Genomic DNA, 18,299 nt, shown 5'->3' with positions numbered 1-18,299 from the left:
CCAGGCTGTTCACCTGCTGAAAAGTGAGTCTTTTGAATTTAAAAGGGCATATCCCTCTTCTGAAGGGCATTCCTGGTGATGATCACCTGGATAATTTCAGAAATCTCTTACTGACCCCCTCAGCCCACACCTACTTCTGCAGGCAGCAGTTGATGGTCACTGTGCCAGGAGCATCAGAGCTGAACAGGAACTCCCTGCATCACTCCAGGACAGCAGACCAGGCTTCACACACAAAGAACCTGATTTTCCCTTAGTTCAGCCAACAGACCTCTGCTTTGGACCTTTGAAACTTCATTTGTACATTCTTGCTAATCCAAGATTGGTTCTGCTCTAGAATGAGACTTAATAGCCACAGGGACTCAAAAGAAAGAGCTAACTGAGCTGATTTAATAAGAGACACAAAACAAACTCAATGGCACTACTTAGACTGCCTAATAAAGTTATTTCACTGTACTCTGGGGGCTGGCTATTCAATTGGCCTCTAAAAATCCATGCTGATATTCCTCAAAGGCTCTGAACAAGAAACTGTCACAGGTGCAGTGGCTTCTTGGTGTGACAGGTATTTCAAAGACAGCTCCTCAAGCATATAATCCCTCAGATAAAAAAAAGTAATGAAATTATATTATGATGGAGCTGCCATAATCATCAACCAAATTTACAATGTCTAACTGATTAGCTTATACAGATAAATTTTCCAACACCCACTGGGGTATTTTTCCCCAGTAAGAAGATAAACTCTGGGTTTGTTTGCTGCATTTTTCAAATAAATGGTTTAAGCCACTAACATTTCAGGAACAAGCCAGAAGAAACATTGCTATTCAACAACAACAAATCCTCCTCTAAAAAAGCAAAGTGTTAAATGGAAGCCTTGTAAAATATTCATTTGTTTAGCCATGAGTTAATAAATTTTCAAAGTAGATTTTGACATGATGTCATCATAAACGCAAACTAGCACTGAACTGTTGGAATTATTTTCCTAAAGTGTTTTATTTGTGTTGGCCTCCTGACACTTCTTCTGTTCTCAAGCCCTAAACGTGACTCACTTCCACAGCCAGGCACAAGGATGTCAGGCAAGACCCCCTCCATGCTCTGTCAGAATGGGTTCAGACAGAAACTTCAAAGAGCTTTGCACTTTCTACCAATTTCTGCACCTCAACAACACTCCTAACACTCCTAAACAAAAAAATATTCACAATCCCCCCAGTGCTGTGTCCTGACTGGGAGCAGGGAAGTCACTGAGAGCAGAGTCAACTGCGGGGTGAAGACCCTAGAACATTCCCAAGGAGCCAAGGATCCTTTAAACATGAGAAGAGCAGAACTGGCTTATTGTCTTCTCTTTCAACACACAAGTTTGTGACCTGTGTCTGAATGTCTTGTTAACTTCACCCAGCTCAATAATAGACCAGCTCCTGCAGGAAAAATCCAGCCTCTCAAATGCAATCTAGGGATGAACACGTCCAGTTTCCCAGAATACATCATTAACTGTCTAGAAAGGGACTTCGTGTTGGACTGTTATTCTTTTTATTATGATATATGATACCACTCTCAAAGAACAGTGATTTAGTCTTCTTTGTAAATAGAATTATTGATTGGAGCCCTGTTAACAGCACTTCTCCCACCCTTGCTGCACTCAGGCTCCATAAAACAAGGAACCATTCCTGCTCTGAGGTCTTCACCAAGATTCTCGGTACAGCTCAGCCTTCCAGCTCAGAAACAAATTGAAAAAGAAATAAAACCACCTATTGAATACAAAGTACAGTTTTTTCTCTTTAGGTATCTTGCATTCCGGGTCCGTGTCCATGACCAAATACAGGATATGCCTGGAGCAGGAGGGATGACCTGTCCCTCTGCATGGTCTGGACAGAGCAGTGTCCAAATGCCCCTGTGCCTGGTGTCCCCTCTGTTGCCACCACCAGAGGGGCAAACCCCATCTCCTCTGTAGGGACAGTGCTGTGCAGACTCTGAATCAATACTACAGCTATAATAGTGGGCACAGGATCACCATCTAAATTGCTTTCAGAGCTCTCTGTGCTTTCTAGGGTAGCTTGGGACGTGTTTTTGCCCTTTAACTGAAGCACTTTGTCAGTTCCTGATTGAGAGTTACATAAATCAAGGTTCACTGCATCTTCACTCCTCTCTGGCTCAAACTACACAGAAGTATTTTTGGTAGCTGTGAAGAACACTGAAACACTAAAATAACTTCCAGGGAAACAGTACTGACACAAGCAGGAAGCATATTTTAAATAATTGAACCAAAGTAGCTGGTGCTGTTTGAAAGGCAAGATTTGTAAACTAACTGCATGTGTCCCCCTGTGGGACAGTTCCAGCTGTCTGGAACTGAACTCCCAAAATAAACAGAAAAGGGTTATTTCCAGTGAATTTTACGTTGCAAAGTTTCCACATGACTTCCCTACAAAACACTTCCAATCTCAGTGTGCATTGAAGAAATCCAACTTTTCCTCTGCCTGAGGTAAGTGGAGAGAGCAGCAGCAATCACATTCTCTGCCATTGTTAAGAGATGCAGAGTCAACCACTTCCAAGTTGGAAATGTCAGAACTGAGACCAGCTGTGCAACCTCAATTTGCCCCCTCGTGCCTGTGCATAATGATGTGGTCTTTAATTACCTGAACACAAACTCCACTTTGAAGATCCTGCCTCGCTCAGCCCAGGGCTGGAGGAGTGAGGTCTGCAGGATTTTATAACAGAAAACATTACCAGAGCAGGAAAATGGATTATCTGCTTGTAACAGATGCTCCACAACCTGAAAAGGGAATTAGAGGAAGAATTCCAGCCTTTTTCACCTCCACTGCTCACTCCATAATCACGAGACTCACACAACAGACATTTCCCTGATAACCCTGACAAAAAGCACGCACCTGCATTTCTCAAACTCCCCACAGCAAAGTTTAATGCCAAGGTCAAGCTCTAACAAAGCCCCAAGTCTGATGGTTATCCAGCTCCACCATTTGGAAATGATCACATTTTAATGTGGGTGACGTTCTGGTAGACACTGCTGAAGATTTTACTCTCAGGCCAGTGTTTTCTGAGACCAGAGGAATTTTTCCAACGATGCAAACTCTTTCCAAGACTTTTACTCCTCACTGTATCTTGGACAGCTGTCCATTCAACCCATGCCCCACAGCACCAGAAGGACTGATTGGTCTGTAACCCATCCCAGGACTAATTGGTCTGTAAGCCCAGCTCTGACCATTATCTACCTCTAGGACAGGATAAATATTTTGGGTTGAGATCTGAAATAACCAACTGGAAAGTCATAAGTAAAATAGGTAATTTCATCTAAGCCACAACAGGCTGGTTTTGCAGTTAGGGCTCCAGTTAAGAGGGTGATGTCTATGGACCTCTCCTGTATCAGTTCTGGGCTCCTGCAAAGGAGGCTGTGCTCTGAAATTTGCTACAATTTAAAACCATTTCATATTTAAAACACTGTTTTTCCCCCCACCATTTATAAAACAAAAATAGGTGCTACTATTCAGCTTTTAATTCAAACTGCGAAAGGAGCAGTGTGATAATACTTTGTATTATGGAGTTTTCAGCACCACAGCAGTATTTATGAATAAACAGAGAGAGTCCCTTAGCAGGGCACAGCTGGCACATGAACCTCGGCTGGAAAAAGTTCCTGGAAATTCTTCTGATTAAGGGAGAATCAGCACTTCTCTACCCTCTCCTGGCCAGAGCCCAAACTCTCCTGTGTTGCTGCTTTCATCTCAGGCTTTGGAAGGCAGGGAACACTCAGCATCCATCCAGCAGGTATTGAAATCCATCCCGCTGCAAGCCTGATGAAACTCGGAGCTCTGCCCTCACCTTCCTTCAGCTCCAAAATGGGCTGCAGCCTCAGAGTCATTTTTTCCCCCCCGTAGATCTTGTAAGAGCCACAAATCCCTGGTTACTTTTGATTTACAATAGAGGCAAGGTCATCCTTATAATGAAAAAAAACAAGGTCTATATTTTCAGACACCAAGATACAATTTATCATCGAGATCAATGACACTTTTCTTCTCTATAGAGATGAAGTATCCATTTTGCAGTAAAATTATCAGAGGAGTTTTCTCCTTTTTCTCTTTTTTAAAAGCCTCTTGCAGGTGCTGCAGCAGTTGAAAAACAGCTTGTAACAGAACATTTTAGCATTAGCATCCAGTTCTCCTGGCTGCCCTTCTAAAATAGATTTCACTTTTTTTCTATTAGTGGCTGGAAAAGAAGGGAACAGTGAAATCTGTGAAACCAGACCTGCTCAGGTGGTGAGAGGTAATACTAATGGTACCCCCTGAGTCAAGAGCTAGTGCTAAGCCCTTTCAATTAAAATAATTGCCCTTCCCAATGTCCTCATGTCTGCATGGTCACACCAGCCCGTGCCAGGCTGAAGCAGCCAGGGTGGATGATCCATGGAGTTGCCCAGAATCACCTTTTTTTCCTAATAGGACTTTTAGTTTTTGTTTTATTTGAAGTCCTGTTTGTAACATGTTTTTAGCTCATCTCCTGCAGTGCTTCTGAGCGCCCAGAAACCATTTGGGGCATTTTCATGTGGTAAGACTGGCTAATTGTCACCAGCTTTTGAGTTTATTTAGGGCCTGAAGAAACAGAAACGTTCTGTGGGTAGAATATACAGAACTGCCTGTCCCAGCTGTGCTTCTTGCACTGACCCAAGCACCGCCCACCAGGCATCACTGGGACTGAGCTCTCCAGGCTGCTCCATCCTCTCCCAGCTCCTGGACAAAACCCAGACACCCAGCATCAGCTCAGACACTGCACTGTCACCACCCCTGACACAGTCACAGCCGTGTGAAAACACTATTTCTTTACTTCTGTGTCATCTTTGCAAACAGCCTGGGCTGGGCTCTGAAGGCTGTGACAAACAGGTGGCTGTGGTGGCACACGTTGGACCTGCACCAGGGAGAGGCATCAGCAGAAGCTCCCCAGCAGACACAGCCTGAATCTGCTGAAAGGCAATAACGTGCATTCCCACGCTGCCTGAGTTACAGCCTTTGTCTCCCCTGCCCACTGCATCCCATGGCAAGATAAGCTTATTAAGAGGATTTATTTTTTAAAGTCACTCCTTTAAAGCACATGAAATTCCTGATTTTATTGATGGCTGCCAAGGGTTACAACTTCATTCACATGGATTTCCCTTAAGCTCCATCCTTGCCCTAAGCTAATCCCAATTTTCAGGAAAGAAAGGCATATTAGAGTTTTCCTGGTGTTCAGTTCCATTGGAAACTATTTGCCACACATGTTCAATATTTCCTCCTTACCTGTAGCTCCCAAATTAAGATTTTCTCTTTACTGATCTTAGAGCTGCTGAAGATAAAGTAATTTCCTGCACCCAGGTGTGTCCAGTCCTGCCCTGTTGCTGCATCCATGTCCAATCAAATGGTTATGGACTGGAGCACATCTGGAAGTATTGACATAGGCAGGACAACTCTTGCTCATGGGCATTTCCTTAACTCAATGATTTCCAGTTAATAAGAACTGAAAGACTAAAGGGAACCTTTTTATTCTCTGCTTAGTCCTGTCAAATAACCATAATTACTTCCAAAACAAAACCAAACACAGACCACTGGAGTTTTTAGTAACTTTAAAGGTCTTGCCCAACTACATTTTTCCAACCACCATCTCCAGGGAGCAAAAACCCCCCAGGTGTTTGTGCTGAGGGGCCATACTTATCCTCAAGGCCCTACTTCACCTCTTCCAGGCACATCAAGTGGAACATTTGAGAGAAAAATTTCTTTTCTCATGGTTTTTTTTTCCACTATCATTACAGTTCATTCATGTTTGCCCTGACTTGTAGGTCAATGCCAGCACGGACCCTCTGGGTGCATTTTTGTGAGGCATTTTGAGGAGGAAAAAATGCCACAGGACAATCACAGGGATGTTTCAAATACCTTGAACCCTCCTGAATAAGTCACTGAGCTGTTCCTTACAGGGGTTTTCAGTGATATGATAATACAAAAATACTATTTTTCATCTGATGCACATTAAAAATAAACTCTTCTAATAAAACTTGTTTGAGGCCCCGATTCAGCTCTGCTTTGTGTTCATTTACTGCTGCAAGAAGAGTTCAAAAACAAGCTCAGACCATCAGAACCACCTGCTTGTTCTATTTTGCAATCACTTCACAATCAGCCTACAAGGTATTAAATGACTGCAAAAGTGCATGAAAATGGGGAAACAAGGAAACAGAGACACAGCAAAATCATCTCCTTGATCCAGCTGTGTCCTGAGCACCATCATTTTCCATCCACCAGCACTCGTGTGGGAATGAAAGCCTCAGCTTTTAGAAATGAAAAATTTCAGTGGGTTTTTTCTGGCCTCACAGATCATCAGAGACATTTTAGGACAGTTGCTGCTCTTGGCTGAAGCACTGCCCAGATTGGAAGCACCAATCTCCCCAGAACACTCCAATCCCAGTGAGAGAAATACTGGAGCTGTTCCTCTGCCACCAGCAAAATACTTCAGATTTTTTATTTCATGATTTCAGCCAAACCAAAACCCAAAGCAGAAGCTACTTAATGATCCAAAGCCAGACTGAGATTGGATTTGTACATATATCCCATGGAATTATTCCAGATTCTGTAAGACAAAATGAAGAAGGCAGCAGGGCTTCTGCAAATTGGGATTAGCTAAGGGAATCAAATCTTACAGTTTTAGGGAGGACAATCAGGAAAAACAAAACAATTTTTAAATCTATATATTTACAATAACAACTGATTTTTTTTTATCTTTTTTTCCTGTACTGGGAGACACTGGGTTCACCCTCCACTCCAGGAATTTTCCAGTTCATCCTTCCCTCCTCTCAGCCTGGCACCAGGAGCTGGACCAGACACCCATAAAGCAGCAGAGAGCAGATTTTCCTCATCAGGTTGGTTTTGCACTTGTAGGTGAAAGCTCTGCAGTGATTTAAAGGCAAATGGAAAAGTCAGGTCTCTTCACTCAGTATAAACTTTATCATCTGCTTATTGGGCTGCTAAAAAATTGCTTTAAAACAAATTCATACAGGAGAGACATTATTACACAGGCCGGCAGAAAAGGGTTGGGTTGTTTACTGGGTTTGATTTTTTCAGACTATAAATAAACCACGTATCCCTTTTCTTGTTTAACTTCACCAAACCTCTTATTGTTTATATATTTCATCAGCAACCACCCACAAGAAGGGCAGCCTATGAGATACAAGATCTCCTTGCCCAGCACATGCCAGAACAAAGCATCCCTGTATTCCAGTGTTCAAGAGCCAGCATTAAATTTATCAGAGGTAGCAGCAGATGGGAGATCATCACAGAAAGAATACTTTTTAATTCACCAAACATATGTGCTGATGCAGTGCAGCACGGTTGTGAGGGTTTTGTGCAACTTCGAAAAGGGTTCTGTACAAAAGGAAACATGACTAATTTTTGGTCATGTTTCGCAGTAAAACACTTGTTTACAGATTGTATATAAAGCTAATGTCAAACTGTGCACCCTGAAGAACACTGTGTGGAATAGAAGGCTGTGTCTTGTCCACAAACCTTCAATGTTTGCCTTTAGATACAACCAAGGGCAAAGCTGGAAAATGGAGTTAAAAAACCTATTGGAAGAAAAAAGACCCACAAACAAAGAAATAAACCTGAGCAAAGCCGAGTTCTTTGCTCATTCAGGATACACAAGACAAGCAGGCAGATGGCATTTCACAACTCCTTTATCTCAGTGCCCACAGAAAAGCCATTCATATTCCTAAAAGCCTAAAGAGCTCTATGGAAAGCTCCTATTGCCATGGAGCTACATTTCTGGGTGCTAGATACCACCAGCAGCAAGCAGCTATTACAGCTACTCCTTTGTTATGCTGTGAACCCCCCACAATGGAAATTCAGGCTCTCTGTTGACCCCACACAGCTCCCAGCAGATAGAAACGCCCACCAGCCCAGAACACGCTGTGCTCAGTCCCTGCCTTCCCCACTCCCCATCTGCTGTGAGGAACCGAGGCATTAATTGGTGCAAAGTTACTCACACAGCCCCTCCCGTGCTCCTTGGCCCTGCTGGAGGCTCCCTCTGGTCCTGGGGGAGCTGGAGGATGAACCAGAACCCACCTCAGCCTCCACTCTGCACCAGCCTGGAGCAGCCTCTACCTCGGATGGAGCTGCCAGCCCAGCCCACTTCGTCTCAGGCAGCCAGAGGGGTCTTGGTGCCTTTCCCTGCCTGTGTTTTATAGACTCCCTAAAACCTTCAGCAGAAGTTTTGGATTACACTCTATTGATTCCACCAATGATTCACAGTCTACAGATTAAAAAAGGCTTCTCCCATTGCCAGGCTCAAACAGGAACAGTAAAGCTCCTCAGAGAAGAGATGAGCGGGGGCAATAAACAGGCAACAAATGAATCAAATCTTGGCTCACAAAGTTGCCCCAGAGAGGGGAAAATACCTGCTGAGACAACTGAAAAGTAACTCTATTTCTAAGGTAGCACATCGTATATGGCAGAGGATCCACCAGCACAGCTAAATAATCAGCTGGACAAGGTAGAAACATCCAGGACAGCTGAAACGACATGTTGGGAATATCCTGAATTAATAAAAGCAAGCAGCAGACCTTCTGTATTTTATTTTTTGTGGTTACATTTGACAGTCCTACAGGAAGCAGAAAAATAAGGATAGATAACGATGCCTAGAAACTTCCTGGCAGGGAATGCAGTACCATGGGAACAGGGAAAGGCTGGCCTTGGAGCAGCACCAGGTGAGCCCAGGGCCTGGCAGCAGCCCCAGCCCAGCTCCCAGTGCCACACTCACACTGCTGCACATCGGATTGTTCTGGAAACAAGGAGCAGGGGCTCCTCCTCTCCCACACACTCTGCCAGCAATCCTCTTCCCAGCAAAAACACAACCTGGTAACACCCCAGCTGGCAGCTGTGCCAGCAGATACCAAAACTGCCTTTCCCCTGGGAAATCTGCCCTCTAACAGGGGCCAACACCACCATGTGCTTCACCTGCTTTCCCAATTTCAGCTCAGAGTCACACTTCCCTTTATAGCATCACATTTTAATTGGTTCTTGGCTCCTTTTCCTGTTGGAAACGGTTGCCACCATTTCCTCACACGTTGAGATACACAGGCAGGAGCTTTGTGCCTTCATCCTCTTTTCCTTCTTTAAATCCTTGTGTTAAGCAAGCAACTCAGTAAAAGAATCAAAGTTCTCATTCTGTGCAGTGAAATTTTTCATTTGTCTTTCTATTCCTCATCATTCATTAATGATGCACAAATTCTTTGCTTTTCTTAATCCTTTACCCTTCTCATCCTTTATACTTTGCCATGAACATGGACTTCTGTGTTACGAATTCTTCAAAGACATCATTCCTCTTTGCATTGATATGCACTGAAATAATCTTTGCAATCTATGATCAAAGACTCGCTCTATCTGGCTGCATTCATTTCCTTTCCGTACCCTTCCTAGTCAGACATCTTTATTCCTATTTAGTTTTGCTGCCAAACAAAGCTGTCAAATCTGGAAGCCAAGGCCACCCCGAATCACGTTGGTCCTGTCCTTTATCTGGATTTCCTTTCACATTCCCGTTAATGCTTGGGCAGAGCTTCCCCCACACAACCCCCAAACTCAAATCCCTCCTCAAAACTCTTCTGCCAGGGAAGGTGATGTTCAGATGCTGAAATTTCTCAGCACACCCAGTATTGCACTGGTGCTTCTTCTCCAGATTTCTAATCAGGGAATTTTGTCCCATAGGTATTTTCCTTTTGGTGGTAATCGAAGGAAAGCCAGAGCACAAATTAACCCTTGGATTAATACATAGAGGTTCAATTATTCCAGACAAGGACTACAGAAAATAATTCTCTGTTGGGATTTTTAGCCAGTAAAATACTGAATTTTCTTTGCAGGACTTTAACCCATACACATTCTTTTCCAGTTTTTAATATTTATGTTCTTCTGTCATTCAATTCTGAGTAGTTTCCCTCTCTTCTTTATTCCCTGAGCCTTCTGTTTTACAAAGCTGAAGCTCCCACATCCCCCACAATTGCCTCAACATTCATGAATTAACCTTGGATGCTGAGCTTCGTCAAAACTGCTTCCTGAACCCAAGTTTTCACTCAGGAATGTGCATCTGTGCTCAGAAATATTTTTCAGCTCTTCCAGGTTATATTATCCAGCCATTTGATTTCAGGGAGGAGGCTCCTGTAGTACTTAGATGCCTTCTGTATCAATTTATCTGGTTTAAACAGGGGCTTTGGGGTTTTTTGGTTGGTTTTGGAGGCTTTTTGTTGGTAGGATGTTTGGGCTGGTACTGAAATACAGATTTACAGGTAAACAGCACCATAATGAATGTACCAACATAAATAATTCATTCATAAATAAGGTGGAAGTGCTAAATAAACAATATTAACTTGCAATTTACAACTGTTTTTTAAAGTCCATATATGAAGGGCGCATATTTAATGAATGTCAGGATGCATTATTAAATATCTCAGGGACACCAAAACAAAATATGCCCGAAGAATGAACAGGAACACCAATGGAAACCTGTATCCACATGCTTTCAGCCCAAAAACATGAACCACAGAACTTGTCAATCATGTTCACAACACTGGGAGACACAAGTCCTTTGAAGATTTTTCTATCAGTAACTGGCAGGTTGAGCTTCTAATTTTAGCAGCATTTATTCTACTTTGTTTACTGTTTTGTTGGGTTTAATGTGCTTTCCCACATTCAGCAACAGAGCAGCAGTGAGCAGTAGCTACACTGATATATCTGTTTATCTGTGTACTATCCCAATGTATATATATGATATATACACTGCTCTCAGGCACCTGAACCTGCCCTTGAATGCCAGTGAAATGCTATTTCATCCCCAAAAACAAGGGAGAAGCAGCCACAGCACTTATTTACACTTAAAACAGCACTTATTTACACTTAAATACAGTGCTTATTTACACATATGTAGTACTTATTTACACGCTGGCAGTGAAAGCCACTGAGTAGAAAGTGAGGTAAAATGCTTTGATAAATTTAAGCTACTGCAGGTAGCATTTGTGCAGATTTTATTGGTGTTCCCAGTTCTGCAGACACCTTGCAAATAGGAAGATATTAAGTCTGGCAAGATGACTTTGAAGTGCTGGCCCTGCTGTAGAGGGTCAGGAGTGTGTTGGAGACACCACAGAGATGCTTCACACTGAACAGGAGGAAAACTGATCAATTGTGGGTTGCTGCTGTGAGTCAGCACCTTCTACCAAAATAAGTCCCAGGATCAATATCCCTGGATATTATCCTCATGCTCATTCAGCTCTTTAAAAACAAAAAGAATCACAAATATATGGGGCAGAATTCTCTCTGTCTGATACAATGCTCTGCATGATCACAATCTAACCCACCTGAGCAAGGCAGAACATGAACAGCTTCCATAAAGTGTAATTTTAGCTTTAAAACTCTAGCATAACACAGAAGTAATTTTATATCCTCAATAGCATTAAAAAAAAAAAAAAAAAAAAGGCAAATAACTCCTGCAGAGGGGTTAGAAACATATACTGTAGGATTAGAGCACCGAAAGGACTGATTATAAAGTGGACTAATTACAAAGTGGAGAGCAAGAGAATTTAAAATATCAGCATTTGGGGTTAGCAGTCCACAAGGCATATCATGCCCGTGGCCGAGCAAGTTAACTGCAGTGAGAGCACTCCACAGGCTTTTATGGCAAAATTACCTCCCAAAAAAAAGACAAACTCAAGTAGCTGTCATTGATGTTGAGCCAAAAAAGCTTTCTGGCTTTAGTGCTCCTCTCTGCAAGGTCAGAGGTGGCCACAGGACCTTTATTATTGCTCAGAGTTCATTTGACATGAATCATACATGAATGCAATCCAACAAGCTAATTAAAGACATAAAGCTTCTCTTGGATTGGATTAAGGGTTGTCATTTTTTTTTCCTTTCCCCTAGGAGGATAACATTTTACAGCCCAGTGAAGTTACATATTTTCACAAGACAATCCAGAACAAAAAAAAAGGCAACAAAGAAATACATGCCTTACCAAAAGCCAATAAAAATGAGACAGATTAGCTTTCAATCACACTGAAACAGGTCAGAGAAGTAAATCTAACTTTGCAGAGCTATAAAGAAAAGATCCATCTTTGTCTCTGTGGTTTAAATAAAAGTTTGACAAGAAAGTTAATAATATGAAAGGGAAGGAAGGATTTATAAAAATCTTTTTTGCAGAGGTAAATAATTGAAACAAGGCACAGAGCTCAGAAATTATTGTAGCTCCAATTCAGCACAAAAAAAGCCCTGCTGAATTCAGCACAGTGTGCAGAATGTCAGGGAAAGCCAATGCTTCACAAAGCCAGCTCGCATAAGGAGAACACAAATTTGGAAGTTTCACTGTTACAAAAATTAGCCAAAATTTTACCAACTGAAACACCTTCAAAAAGGGGAATAAACACCAGACTGAGCCCAAAGTCCCTCTGCAAACTGTGCCCTCCTTGCCTGCTCTGGAGCATCCAAACTGACCAACACTTCATAATCCACTCAAACCCCACTCCCCCCTCACAACAGGCCCACGACAGAAGGGCTCTGGTGAGGAAGAGCCAAGCAATGCTCAGAGCTAAAACCTCTCCTAAAAGCTCCTGGCACACATCCTAAAGAACAAAGTTTCTAAGGAAATCACCACGGCTTCAAAAATAAAGCAAGTTTCCCTCAGCTATAACTCAGATTGTTCCTTTTCTCCTGCAATTGTGGTGCAGAAGGGTTTCTCCCTGACTCTGTTACAGAAGCAATTTCCATAAAAACCTTTCAAAAGAGGTGTTCTCTCACCTTAAGCCCAAACCGTTCAACACTTCTTTGCAAGACATGAAAAAAAAAGAAACCTCTATCAGGAGCTCACTTAGCTCACACACTCAGGAGTTAAATGAACTGTTCAGGGAAGGAATTATCCTCCCTGGACAGCCTGGTGGAGGCTTTGAAGTTGGGAAAGCAACTCGTTTCTGAACACCAGCTGGACTTTTTTTAGCTAGCAAATTTGCTGCTAATTCAGTAGTTCAAGGCACCAGTGAGAGTTTCCCATTTCTTGATTTCCCTTTGGCACATCACAATTTTTTCCACTTGTGTGCTGAGGGTCTGCAGTTCATTGCTGTGCCCACATGGGAATGTGGTGAGGCTCACTGGGGGGAGCCAGAGGTTCTGTCTCCTTCTGGACTGGTTTAAAGAGATCAAATTGACTCCTTTGATGCTAAATTTTTACCTACATTGCCATCTCTACCTGTGCACAGCCCTAACTTTGCAGCAGGGTGAGGAATAGATGCACCACTCAGCTGGGAGTGGCTATTAAATCTCTCCGGCTTCTGCTCTTGCAGCTTTATTCCCCCACCTTGATAACTGAGTCTTATTTCCCAAAGCTGCTTAGGGCAGTATCCAAGTCCCCAGAATCCTAAGTTGCTGCTCAGAAATGAGTGCAGATTATTTGGTCTGTCTGCTTCCCAGCTTCAGAATGCTAAACAAAGATGTGAAGCACTCCTCGCCTTCATGTTGCCTCTTAGCCAAGATTGTAATTTCAAATATCTGATTATATTCCTCCCCTGACGAGTTCAAAGGAAACAAAAGGCAGCAACTAAGATGCAGGATTTAATTGCGGGAGGAAAAAAGGCTCTGAAGAAGTTTCATGTGACAGAATCAGCAACAAGTGTCATCTGCTATTAAATAAATTGTCACATCATGGAATGTGTGCAAATGAGAAGGAGTAACTCCCACAACAAGAGAGATCTAGAACGTGATCTAAGGAATGGAAACACACACAAAAGTGAGTGAAACCCTGGGTATTCAGAGCTGAGCAAACAGGTAAAGAGGGGAGGGAAACATCTGTTTGGAAAGCTGTTTGGGTCCAAATCACCAGGAAAAACACTGAGCTTTGCTACTGCTAAAGCCTGATTTAGAACTCCAGTTTCTCCTTAAAATGCATATTTCTTTCCAAACTGATATCTAGGATTATGTTTAGTTTTACCAGGACTACTGTTACTATGGAAGACTGATCCAGTTAGAGGAAATAATATTTCAATAATAGCACTGGTTTACTTTAATCTTGATAGCAAACATATTCCAAACACTGCTACTGAATCAAAAGTGGGTGATGGAGGCCGTTTTAAACACATGAGAAAGATACTCTAGATCAGGAGAGATACAGCCTGACTGCAGAGGGCACCAGGAACGCAACAAGACTAATCAGAGATTTGCAAACATGACATGATGGAAGATTAAAAACATTATGGGCTGTGTGCCCTGAAGAGCAGACAAGTCATGGGGGACCTCAAAGTCTTCACTCACACAGAGCAGAATATCATCTTTTTCCATACCTAGGACAGATCAGACAAGTCACTCCGTTTTCCTGACTAATTACAAGAAGAAACATGCAGGGTACATGTCAGGAAAACCTTTCTACCAGCAGGGATGAGGAGACAGAATAGATTAGCTGAGCATCTCTCTACCATTGGAGATCTTTCAGAACACATCAAATAAATATCTGTCAGGATTAATACACAGCTGATCCTGCCCTGGGGCTGATGGATGAGTTACATGACCTCTCCAGCATCCTTCCAGGTTATTCCACTGAGTTTCTCTTTTAACAGTTGTTCACAAAATCAGGAGCTGGATTGGATAACTGAAAACAATTTCCTCAGGAGCACATGAGTAGTACAAGATAAATCTCCTTTTCAGGGAGCACAGAGCTGTTTGTTTCCCTGCTGTTGCAATCACCATCTTTAAGCAGCTGGGAACACACAAAGTTGGGGTAATTTCCATTATCCAGTTCAGAAGTCAGTTCCAAAAAGTGGTAAATTAACTGCACTGCAATTGTGCTAAGGAACATTTCAGCAAAGATACATCTGTTAAAAGCACCCTTGAAAGGCAGAGACCTTTAAATCTTTAAAGTTGTCCCTTTGAAAGATTTAATTTTTGCAGAAGTGATAAAGGTTTAACTAACATAGCTTGATATCCAGCCTGGGAGGTATTGGGGAAACAAATAAAGAGTTTAAACACCATTTTTGAGAATTAAAATGCAAGATCTCCTCCAAGTCATTCACTGGCAAGGCTCCCAAATCATTCTTGCTTAATATAGAATATGTCAAGTTGGAAGGGACCCATTAGGATCAATTAACTTACTAGCTAAGTAAGTTAATTCTCACCTTTAATGCAGCCAGATGGTTCTCAGCAACCAGATGACTGAAAAAATGGAATATTTGGCCTTTCTGAGATCAATTTCAGAGCTGTAAGACAACATAATATCTTTTAAATAAAGATGATCTCCACTTGCAGGAGTCATTTGTCAAAGAAAAGTATTTTACAAAGTGCTGGTGATGACTTTAAAGAATCCATTCTCTAATGATTCTTGTCCTGTGCATAGAACTGACCACCTGAGTCCTGAACATCTCCAACCTGAACTCCCTCAGTAAATCTCTCAGACATTGGAAAGGAATGGGGTTTTAAGTTTCCTAAATCAATGGCCTCTGTGACCATTGATATATTCCATTTTGTACACCATCGAGATAATTGAGTTTTGTTTGTTAATTGGGGCTAAAACTGACCAACAGCACAGGAAATGGAAGTGGTGCCCAGGCTCCAGAGGCACGTACGGCACGAAAGGAGATTTCTTCATCCAGCGAGACACCTCTGCGCCACCTCTGCCCTCAAGCAGAAATACAACAGAGCTGAGCTGTCTGCAGGCTTTCAGAGCTCCTGACTGACAAGCAGGAGATGAAAAGCTGCCAGCATCACTCCCTGCTCGGGTCAGGACGAGGCCCTGCCTCCGAGCCCACGGACCGCGCTCCGTTCCCTCGGCATCGCTCCGTTGCTCTCTGAACCTATTTACAGCACCATCCGTTTTGATCACACAGGCCATTAATCTGGAGCCCATGCAAATTAAATTAAAGCCTCAGCTTTCATCAAAGCCATCCTGGTTTGTGTTGCAGGATGCACAGTTTGATCCTGTGGTAGCTCCAGCCTTGAATCCCTAACGCCACTCTGCCACGAGCAGTACCTGGTGCTGCTCACCCGTTTGCAGGCAGCTCCTGAAGCATCACAAAAGAGAATTATTGCACTTTTTTTGGTCTTGGTTGCTACTCCTTGAATCATGTGAAAGAGGGAGTGGGAGGTCCCCTGTGCCCTGGGAGTTTTGGAGCAAACCTCTGGAAAAGGAGGTTGGGGGATGCACACAGAGGGGGAACAGCAGGAAGGCACTGCAGCACAGCAGAGATGGAAAGGTTCTGCTTGTTTGCTCATCACCTCTGCCAAAGACTCTTCTAGAAGCCAAGGAAATCTCTGACCATGAAAACATATTCCCAGAGGAAAACAAACCTAAACATTTTTATAGAAGCAAACTTGGTCTGTTGGGGAAGTCCCCATTGGGACTGCACACCCTCCTCATTTCCTCTCCCCAGGCCAACAGTCTCTGTTGGTGAGGAGTAACGGCCATGAAAGAATCAAAAACCAATCTGTTTCTTCATGATTACTTGAAATCTTTGCAAATCCAACTTCTTCTTCTCCCCCAGTAAAGTTATTATAAAAACCCAGTGTCAGTAGCTGTTCCAAGAATCAGCAGAAGCGGCAGAGGCAAAAGGTCATGCAAAAAGCTCAGGTCTTACCTCATTATGAGAAACTGCACCGTGAGAAGCATTGGTCAGTGTTGCACAGGGACAGTGACAGCAGTAGGTACAAATCCTGTCCCAAATCCCAGTTTTACACCATATTTTAGCCTGTTTTCCTCACCAGAAGGGAATGGTCACATAAGCTGCTTTCCAGAGCAGCTTGTTGACTAACAGCTGGTTGAGGATAAGGTGATGCTGGGCAATGGCTTTACGACTTCACCTTGGGCTGCAGATTTCATCTTAGCAACGAATCCCTTTTGGAAAAGTAACAATTTTACCTCCACTAGTTCACTTAGCTCACTAAACTGTATTTTTCATCCTTTATCTCCAAGAGAAGGAAAAAAAAAGTCACAAAATTCAATACATTACACTACCCAAGTACTTTAGAAGCATAATGCAAACTCACACATCCCAAGTTTCGTTCTAGTCAGGGTTTTCAGAGTGGCACAGCACTGTTTTATGCAGCTCATGGCCCAAACTGGTGCTTTTGAAGTTACTCTAGCTTATCAGTTAAATATGCATTGATTTTTTTTTTATGATTTATTCTTTAAAGAGATGTATTATTAATTAGGCAACAGAACAGAGCAGCTTCCCTGGAATTATTCCAGTCTGTGACTGAAAAACATATGCAAGGTGCCATCCAGAATAAAAACTCCCTGGTAGCTCAAGTGAGGATTTCACACAGCAAGCTCAACATCCAGCCCTTCAAATATAATGGATTAGGGTACAACTTCTCTTTCCAGTTTATGCTGGGCACGGTAGCCAATTCAGAGGAAAGATTCTGGACAGGGGACTCTCTACTTTGTCTCTACAAATTAAAAGTAGCACAGGTACTGCTTGTGGGGGTGCCCAAATAAATTCGATCCCCATCTTCTCACATCCAAAACTCAGATTTCCCTTGATGGACTCATGGCCTGCAGTGAAGATGCCAAGTCCCAGCTGACATCACCACACGGCAGAGTAACGATGCTACTGGAAGCATCAAGTCCATGATCCAAGCCCCTTCAAAGACCAAATGAGTCAGGTGCCCAGACTCAGGATAAAACCGGTCAAATTATCCCCCTTAGGCTTTTCTTTAGAGAGTTGAGCTCTTAAAACCCATCTGTTGTTGTTTCACAAAATTAGGGATTTTTATCCCCCAATTTACCCCCCACATCAGACACCTGTGGTGCAGAGCAGGGAGTGCTCCAGATAAAAACTTCCCTGCACAAACCTCAGACTTGCGTTTCCAGCTGGCCAACCCCCAGAGCACCCAGATGGGCTCCACAAGCACTCTTGGATGTCACATCTCTCTGACAGGTGCTGGAAGTAATTCAGCAAAGCTGCATTAATGCAACTTTAAAGCAAGAGGCCTCCAGGCTAAAGAAAAAAATAATCCATGGGGAATCATAGACAAGCTGACGTGGCTCTTCTGTTGGGCTGGTCATTTCACCTTCCTTCCTTCCTTCCTCTTTGCTTTTCCCTTGCAGAGGGACTCAGGCATTAGGCTGAGTGCTGAACTGTCGCTTCAGATTTTCAGCCTTAAGAGATGAATTCCCCTCCTGACTCGAGCCGTGCCTGCACTCACCCCCTGCAATTGTGTGTGTGTAGTTAATCATATGCAGCTACACTGAACCTGATTGTTAAAAGGCTGAGTAAATATAACTACACCCTCGTTATCTTGTTTAAAGGTAGGAAGATTAATTTGAATTCTGACTGG

At 42.9% G+C, this 18,299-nt stretch overlaps 1 long non-coding RNA gene across 4 annotated transcripts in view; it reads right to left on the bottom strand.

Annotated features, from left to right (window-relative positions):
• Positions 1–16,737, bottom strand: part of LOC104683379 — a 112,783-nt gene extending 96,046 nt beyond the window's left edge. For 3 of the 4 annotated variants that reach the window (XR_002043475.3, XR_750812.4, XR_750809.4), the window contains exon 1: positions 7,997–8,140. This is a non-coding gene — a long non-coding RNA (uncharacterized LOC104683379). Of the gene's footprint in view, positions 1–7,996; positions 8,141–16,597 lie in introns of those variants that run through there. The other variant, XR_750810.4, reaches the window with a different exon arrangement.
• Between the last annotated feature and the right edge of the window lie 1,562 nt (positions 16,738–18,299).

This window comes from Corvus cornix, chromosome 12, assembly GCF_000738735.6.
Source record: "Corvus cornix cornix isolate S_Up_H32 chromosome 12, ASM73873v5, whole genome shotgun sequence".
Classification (NCBI taxonomy): Eukaryota; Metazoa; Chordata; class Aves; order Passeriformes; family Corvidae; genus Corvus; species Corvus cornix.
The sequence above is the reverse complement of the archived record's forward strand: the minus strand, read 5'-3'. Positions and strand labels throughout refer to the sequence as shown.